This window comes from Macrobrachium nipponense, chromosome 24, assembly GCF_015104395.2.
Source record: "Macrobrachium nipponense isolate FS-2020 chromosome 24, ASM1510439v2, whole genome shotgun sequence".
NCBI lineage: Eukaryota > Metazoa > Arthropoda > Malacostraca > Decapoda > Palaemonidae > Macrobrachium > Macrobrachium nipponense.
Window position 1 is genome coordinate 57,767,989 of NC_061091.1, and position 8,387 is coordinate 57,776,375.

Consider the following 8,387-nt stretch of genomic DNA (forward strand, 5'->3'; position numbering starts at 1 on the left):
GTCTCCTAATTTATTTTTGAAAAAATATGGAATAGTGGCGTATATGGGTAATTTTGGTACATCAAATGAAGGGGTACTTTCCGTGAAGTTTAAGTTAAGTAATTTGTTTACCACCATTTTATAAAATACCTCCGTAGGGTACGAGTTAGTTAAAAAATAATCTTGTAAAAATTCAATTTCAGTGTGGAAAGATTTCCAATCAGAAGCATACCTAAGTGCTCTAAAGACCGAAGTGGAGATGGCATTTAATTTAAAATTTATGAAGCACGAACTATAAAAATTATTCCCCATTCCTGTGAAGGTGTGCTTCCTATAGACAGAAGTATTAAACTTATTATTATCTCTGGTTATCTTGATATCTAAGAAAGGTAAGCAGTTATCTTTTTCAGTTTCTATGGTAAAGTTTATGTTACTGTGCTGAGTATTCACGAACTCCAAAAAGGCATCAGCCTGCCATGCATGTCTAAGTAAAATAAAAGTATCATCTACATATCTCTTGTAAAAAGTTGGTTTAAAAGAACTTGAGCATTCGGCTAAAAAATTTTTCTCTAAAAAATCCATAAACACATTGGCAAAAATCGGGGCTAAAGGGCACCCCATGGCCACGCCCTCGACCTGCGAGTACAGAAGACCATTAAAAACGAAAGCGGAATCTTGCACAGCAAGTTCCAATAATTGCTTAAACAAATTTCTATTAAAACCGTGGAAAGTGTCATCAGCATTTAAAAAAACTCTGTCTAAAATAATGTTAATTGTCTCTTCTAAAGGTACATTGGTAAATAAAGAGTCTACATCGAGACTAACCATATAGTGATCCGAGTCCTGCATGACAATAAGTTTCTGAAAGTCGAAGCCATTTTTTATTGTATGTTCAGGTTGAGGGAGTTCATTAAGTAACGTAACAATGTATTTAGAGAGATTGTATGTTGGGCTATTATAAGAAGAAACTATTGGTCGGATAGGACAGCCCTCTTTGTGAATTTTTGGGAGACCATATAAAACGCTAAAGGATGACCCTGTAACAAAAAGTTTTTGATACGTTTCTTCCGTTATGATTTTCTGATTTTTTAGTTTCCTCAAGAATCTGTTAATTTTATCTTCTCGTTTAAAGATTTCTAAAAAGCTTGGTTCACCTAAATATTTAAATTTAGAAGTATCAGAAAGTATTGTTATAACCTTGTTTACGTAGTCTTGTTTATTGAGGATAACCACACCTTTGCCTTTATCAGGTTTGCATATTATAATATCTTCTTGCTCTTTCAAGGACTTGAGTATTTTCATATCCTCTCTTTTGAAAAAAGGTGTCCACTTTACCTTAGCGCTCTTATATGTGTCATGCAAAGCAGTTGACATTCTCTGTTGCAAGTTACTCAAATTGTCAGTTAAGTTAAGACCCTTGAGTCTCTGAAACAAGACCTCGAACGGAAAATAAAAATGAGCAAAACCTGGTCTATAGGACGGAAGGCAGAAGTCCAGACCAAAGACAGAATAAATTCTTCCCTTTTGATAAAATATAGCTAGACATATTAAAATACAATTATTTCTAGAGCTAAAAATTAGGAATATGAACACCCAGTGCTTCAAGTTTTCTTTGGTGGCGGGCATGTACATTGCTGATAAAGTTGTTGATAAATTCACAAAATAACTTTTGTACAAAATCTTATCTAAAAATGACATATTATTAAATAACGCAGTTATTTATAATATGTCATTTTATCAAAAAGGGAAGAATTTATTCTGTCTTTTGGTCTGGACTTCTGCCTTCCGTCCTATAGACCAGGTTTTGCTCATTTTTATTTTCCGTTCGAGGTCTTGTTTCAGAGACTCAAGGGTCTTAACTTAACTGACAATTTGAGTAACTTGCAACAGAGAATGTCAACTGCTTTGCATGACACATATAAGAGCGCTAAGGTAAAGTGGACACCTTTTTTCAAAAGAGAGGATATGAAAATACTCAAGTCCTTGAAAGAGCAAGAAGATATTATAATATGCAAACCTGATAAAGGCAAAGGTGTGGTTATCCTCAATAAACAAGACTACGTAAACAAGGTTATAACAATACTTTCTGATACTTCTAAATTTAAATATTTAGGTGAACCAAGCTTTTTAGAAATCTTTAAACGAGAAGATAAAATTAACAGATTCTTGAGGAAACTAAAAAATCAGAAAATCATAACGGAAGAAACGTATCAAAAACTTTTTGTTACAGGGTCATCCTTTAGCGTTTTATATGGTCTCCCAAAAATTCACAAAGAGGGCTGTCCTATCCGACCAATAGTTTCTTCTTATAATAGCCCAACATACAATCTCTCTAAATACATTGTTACGTTACTTAATGAACTCCCTCAACCTGAACATACAATAAAAAATGGCTTCGACTTTCAGAAACTTATTGTCATGCAGGACTCGGATCACTATATGGTTAGTCTCGATGTAGACTCTTTATTTACCAATGTACCTTTAGAAGAGACAATTAACATTATTTTAGACAGAGTTTTTTTAAATGCTGATGACACTTTCCACGGTTTTAATAGAAATTTGTTTAAGCAATTATTGGAACTTGCTGTGCAAGATTCCGCTTTCGTTTTTAATGGTCTTCTGTACTCGCAGGTCGAGGGCGTGGCCATGGGGTGCCCTTTAGCCCCGATTTTTGCCAATGTGTTTATGGATTTTTTAGAGAAAAATTTTTTAGCCGAATGCTCAAGTTCTTTTAAACCAACTTTTTACAAGAGATATGTAGATGATACTTTTATTTTACTTAGACATGCATGGCAGGCTGATGCCTTTTTGGAGTTCGTGAATACTCAGCACAGTAACATAAACTTTACCATAGAAACTGAAAAAGATAACTGCTTACCTTTCTTAGATATCAAGATAACCAGAGATAATAATAAGTTTAATACTTCTGTCTATAGGAAGCACACCTTCACAGGAAGGGGTGGGGAATAATTTTTATAGTTCGTGCTTCATAAATTTTAAATTAAATGCCATCTCCACTTCGGTCTTTAGAGCACTTAGGTATGCTTCTGATTGGAAATCTTTCCACACTGAAATTGAATTTTTACAAGATTATTTTTTAACTAACTCGTACCCTACGGAGGTATTTTATAAAATGGTAAACAAATTACTTAACTTAAACTTCACGGAAAGACCCCTTCCAAATTTGATGTACCAAAATTACTCCATATACGCCACTATTCCATATTTTTTCAAAAATAAATTAGGAGACCGTATCAAGAAAATTATTGAAAGAGAGTTCGGAAGCCTCAAAGTTAATTTAATACCTGTTAATCCTCTCAAAATAAGCTCACTTCTTGGTCATAAAGAGAATTTGCAACCGTTTATGCGATCCAATATTATTTACAAATTTACTTGCCCGGGGTGTCCGTACTTACGTTGGATCGACGAAACGCTTGTTGCAAGTTCGATATTCCAGTCATTTGGGAGTAAGCTACAGAACTGGCCAAAGGATAACCAATCCTGAACTTTCTAATATAAGAAATCATGCAGCTCTTTGTAAAATTGAAATTAACAAAAAACATTTTTCGATAATTGACAATACCAAGCATAGCCAATATATAACGACACTTGAGTCTTTACATATCAAGCACCTCGTTCCTTCCCTCAATTCTAGTCAATCCTCTACTCAACTTTTCTTAGCGTAGTCGAGATCTGGGCAAACGGCGGTCCTACAGCCATTCCTTTTTCTTGTCCTTCGCTTTATTAAGGTTAATATTCCTTTTTAATGCTAAATTTCTACAATTTTAATGTCACCTTTTAAATCATTTTAGTATTTTTAGCTTTTAACTATAATTTTTATGAATAACTTTAGTATTTTATGGTTTCTTTTTTAAAATAGCATTTTTAAACTTTAATTATATTTTTTATAAATGTGAATTGATTTTACATTACAGACTGATGATGTGTCAGGATGACACGAAAACGTATCTCATAATAAACCCCTTAACTGATCTACTGAGTTTCGGTAACCTCTGATGTCTACATGTTCGCACCTTTTGATATATATATATATATATATATATATATATATATATATATATATATATATATATATATATATATATATATATATATTTGATAAATTGATGGTTGGCTTGAATATGTGGAAAAGTGTTCTAGCGGCGTACCGTATAAGGCTACTTGCGGTATCAAGATATGAATGATAAAGGTATTTAAAACCGCGAGAACCGCTATAATCCAGTTCGGATCCAATATCACGAGTTGTAACTCGTAAGACATTGACACTTTCTTATTTATCTCTTATTCTAACCAAACCCCGATTGACTGGTGATAAAATATATTATTGGTTTTCTTAATGGATAGGAATTCACACAACGCGTTATGGAGATTATTATTGATTTACACCACCCGAGTCACAGATTATTGTGTTGAATTCCATATTTACTGATTTAGCACTCATAAATATTCCTAACGCACTCAATTGCGGTGTTTGTTTTTTGGTGCTATTAATTCTATATAACGTGTCAAGGAACTATTAACACTAAGAAGTGTTTATTCCCTCTGTCAGACTCGTAATTCTGTTAATAATTCTACGTATATTCTTTCAAGGATTGATTTGGCACAGGATATGCCCTTAACTGACAGGTGTCTTAGTGTGTCCCTTGTTTTTCATGACACGTGTTACAATCAGTTATGTGCTTTTTATATCTGAAAAACAGTGATTTGGCTTTCTGTGACATAGTAGGGAACCCTGGATGACGGAATGCAACCAGTTTATGACGATTGGTATGAAAGAGATTATTACTACTACCTGGTCGTTAGTCATCTGCTGAGTTCTTCGGGTTTTCCTCGTCACGGACCTACATATAATATTACATTTGATTACATTATTCTGATACACATACTTTAAATATACTTTTGCTTTAGGGTTTCTGCTCGAAGTGTTTATTGTTTTTGCTTAGCCGCTGACCCTGTTTCCGTTCGAAGTGTTTATTGTTTGGTGTTTATTGCTGCTGACTCTGTTTCCGTTCGAAGTGTTTATTGTTTGGGTTATGTCTGTTGACTCTTGCTTTGTTCAGTTTGTAACAGTTCTGCGCTCCAGCCCAGATATTCAATGCTCGCGATCTCTTGGGTTAAGGAATTTTCTTGTTTAGATACGGTTTTAACAATAGGCACGGATGTTTCTATATCTTTTAGTCCAGGTGCGGGATAATGCGTCAGCTATGATATTTGCTTTCCCAGGTAGATATCTTATCTTGGCTCCAAAGACCTGAATGATCATTTGTCACCGAGTTCCTTTTGGACTGTGATTAAAGCATTTGAAAAACTCGGTAAAGAACTCATGTTCAGTAAGGACTTTATCAGGATAGCCATAGATTATGAACTTAAAATGTACTAGTTAGTTAAAGATACCTAGCCCTTCCTTGCCTATTACTGCATATTTACTTTCAGAGGGCTTTAGTTTACGTGAATAAAAAGCTATAGGAAAGAACTGTTTATCATATTACTGAAGTAGTACTCCTCTTACCCCTTGGTCTGAGGCGTCTGTTGCAATAAAAAAAAATTCCTTATTTAAATCAGGGATTTTTAAGTTAGGTGAGCTGCATTATTCCGTTTTTACGATATCGAACGCCTGTTGATGCTTTTTAGACCAAAATAAATCTACGCTCTTCTTCGTAAGATCTGTTAAAGGAGCTGCTATGATTGAAGAGTTACATATTTTCATACGATTGTAATACCCACAACAGCGCCAAAGTGCTGTATCCCCCTTTTACGTTAATAGGTACCGGAAAGTTATGACTAGCCGACACCTTGCCATGGACTACTTTAAGACCTTGACTAGACACATAAAACCTAGATAAACATGTTTGGTTTTTAAAAACTCACATTTAGATATTTTACTCTGAGATTATTTGTCTTTGTCTCTGTAGCACTAGCTCTAGTTTATGTGAATGTACTTCTAAGGTATTTAGAAAAGATTATAAGACCAACCATATAAGCATGTAGGGTATCCCCTAAAAAGTCTCCAAACACTATATTGTAATTTGGGCGCAACGTAAGCCGGAGGCATACGTAAAAATTGATAATGTCCCCTGAGTGTGCTGAAAACGGTGTATGAGGTACAATCACTTAGGTAATGGTATCTGGTAAAAGCTTTTAAGTAAGTCCAAGCTGGTGAAAAATAATTTATTCTGGCGTTTGAGGGAATAATTATATGGGCTATTTGATTTCCTAATGACTCCTATTACTAACATTTTTCAACTTCGTCATTTATCTCTATTTTGAAATTTCATTGAGAGTCTATACGAAAGGGTACGTATATAGCTTCATGTTTGTCCTTAGACCGTATTTTGTTTTCAATGACATCCGTTTTTCTCCCAGAGATCACTCGCCAGTGGAGAAACTTCCTGGTATTCAGATAAAAGATAATTTTTTTTTTTTTTCTTTTTGCTGAATCACCTCTGCTTGAATGACTTTACGGATATTACTTTAGATAGAGTATGAGAGATTCATCTACGACTGGTTGGGCGAGATTAAAAATTAGCAACAATAAAAAAAAATGCGATATTTATATGCATAGGTTTTGTGGATCACTAGATTTAACTTGTTACTACGAGTCAAGCGTGTATAGGGCTTTGTTCGCGGAAATCGTTATATTTCAGTGTCGGGAAGGATTAAAATTTCATTTCCCAGCAAAGTCTTTTTACACGCACTGAGACATTCGAGGGTGCATGCTTCTCGAGATTTTGCGTGCAAAACTACGACTGCGGTTGTGGGAGAATTCTGTTGGGTCATTTGAACAATGTTACGATTTATGAGACAAATGTATAGTTCCTCTATATAAGTTATTATTTAACTGTCTCTTTTTTGTTCAAACTGATTTTAATATGTTTGAAGGTTTATAGGATTTTCCTTTGATAAACACGCCTTATTTTGCAGGATGTAAGATAATATTTTGTATACCCCTAGATGGATCTTACAATTACGCTAGATACAGATCAATGTTTTTTATAACTATAGAGGTATCTGTAAGCGCTCACTTATCCGGACTTCTCATTAGGGAAGTTCGAACAACAGACAGTGAATCCGTAAATACAGGATATTACGTGTACTAAAGGAATAAAACAAGATATTCTAATTTTTACGGCGCGTACAGTCGGGCTTAATCCACTACTACTTATAATAACTTATTGTATTAAAATTACTAGAACCTGCTCTGATTACTTGAATCTGTCGTGTGATTCATAGGAAAAATCCTTTTTAATTCAAAAAGATATTGGCATGCATGATCCAACATCGCTTTTCCCCACTCTGCTAGAGTCGCTTATTGTGTGGAATTTGCTATGCTTTGAACACTTCGGCAGTTTTGACTGACCTTGACCGCTGACTAGGGTAACCCAGTTTGCTTTGTTTGATTCTGAAAGGGCTACTGTTTACCTATTTCTTTTTGTAATAATCAGGATCCTTCTCTTTATTACCAACGACAACGTATTGTGTGTTTTTTTGCATTCTGTTGTTGGTTACGTATAAAGCAGCGAAAGTATGAATGACGAACTATTAGGAGTTGAGCGATTACTATTAAGACAAGTTATCTCTACTGCATTCAATATTAACTGTTTGTACTTGCTGTTATTTACTTCATTCTTTGCTAAAATTTGAAATAGTGAGGGATCCTGGTCAGCGCATTTAGCCTGATGAAAGTTTTTTACAGACATGTTATTCCTTGCAATCCAGCCATATTTTTAAAGTTAAGTTGAGTCATTGAGGTTCGATATTTTATATAACTCAAAAAACTCGAGGCTAAAACTGCGATCGGTACTTTGCAAAGGAGCATTTATTGTCATGACCCGAAATAGTGTTACCTCTAATTTATATAGATTTGTACGGGTGTTCCACTTGTTTTTTGTGTGTTTTCTAATCACTATGGTGCTTAACGACCATATCCATGCATCTGTATAAATACAGACGTCCACTGCGTAAACGCATATTCACTGTTTAATATGATTTGTTACGTAAGGGATTAATAATCACCCAAAATGATAAAATTAACATAGTATATGATTATGATATTTCAGTAGAACTTCTGGAAACAGACACTCAAAGATAAAAAACTCGCAGTAGCGAAATCTCAATGATGTAGATAATTTCTGTAAAAAAGCAAGATTAAGAATGTCTCGTAACTTCAGCCACAGGAATAACGAAATTCGACCTGCAAAGGAAACACTCAAAGTTACTCCAAATGAATAAAAAATTGTACTTAGCTTGCTTTTGTGGGAAGTCACGGTGTTCCGATAACGACACACGGCCTTGGTCCTCCTTCTCTATTTAGCGGATGACCTGGTTTGGCTTCAGTTTCCCCCGTGCGCGTTGTTTCGATGATTCGAGCCCTTGAAAGATCCGATGCT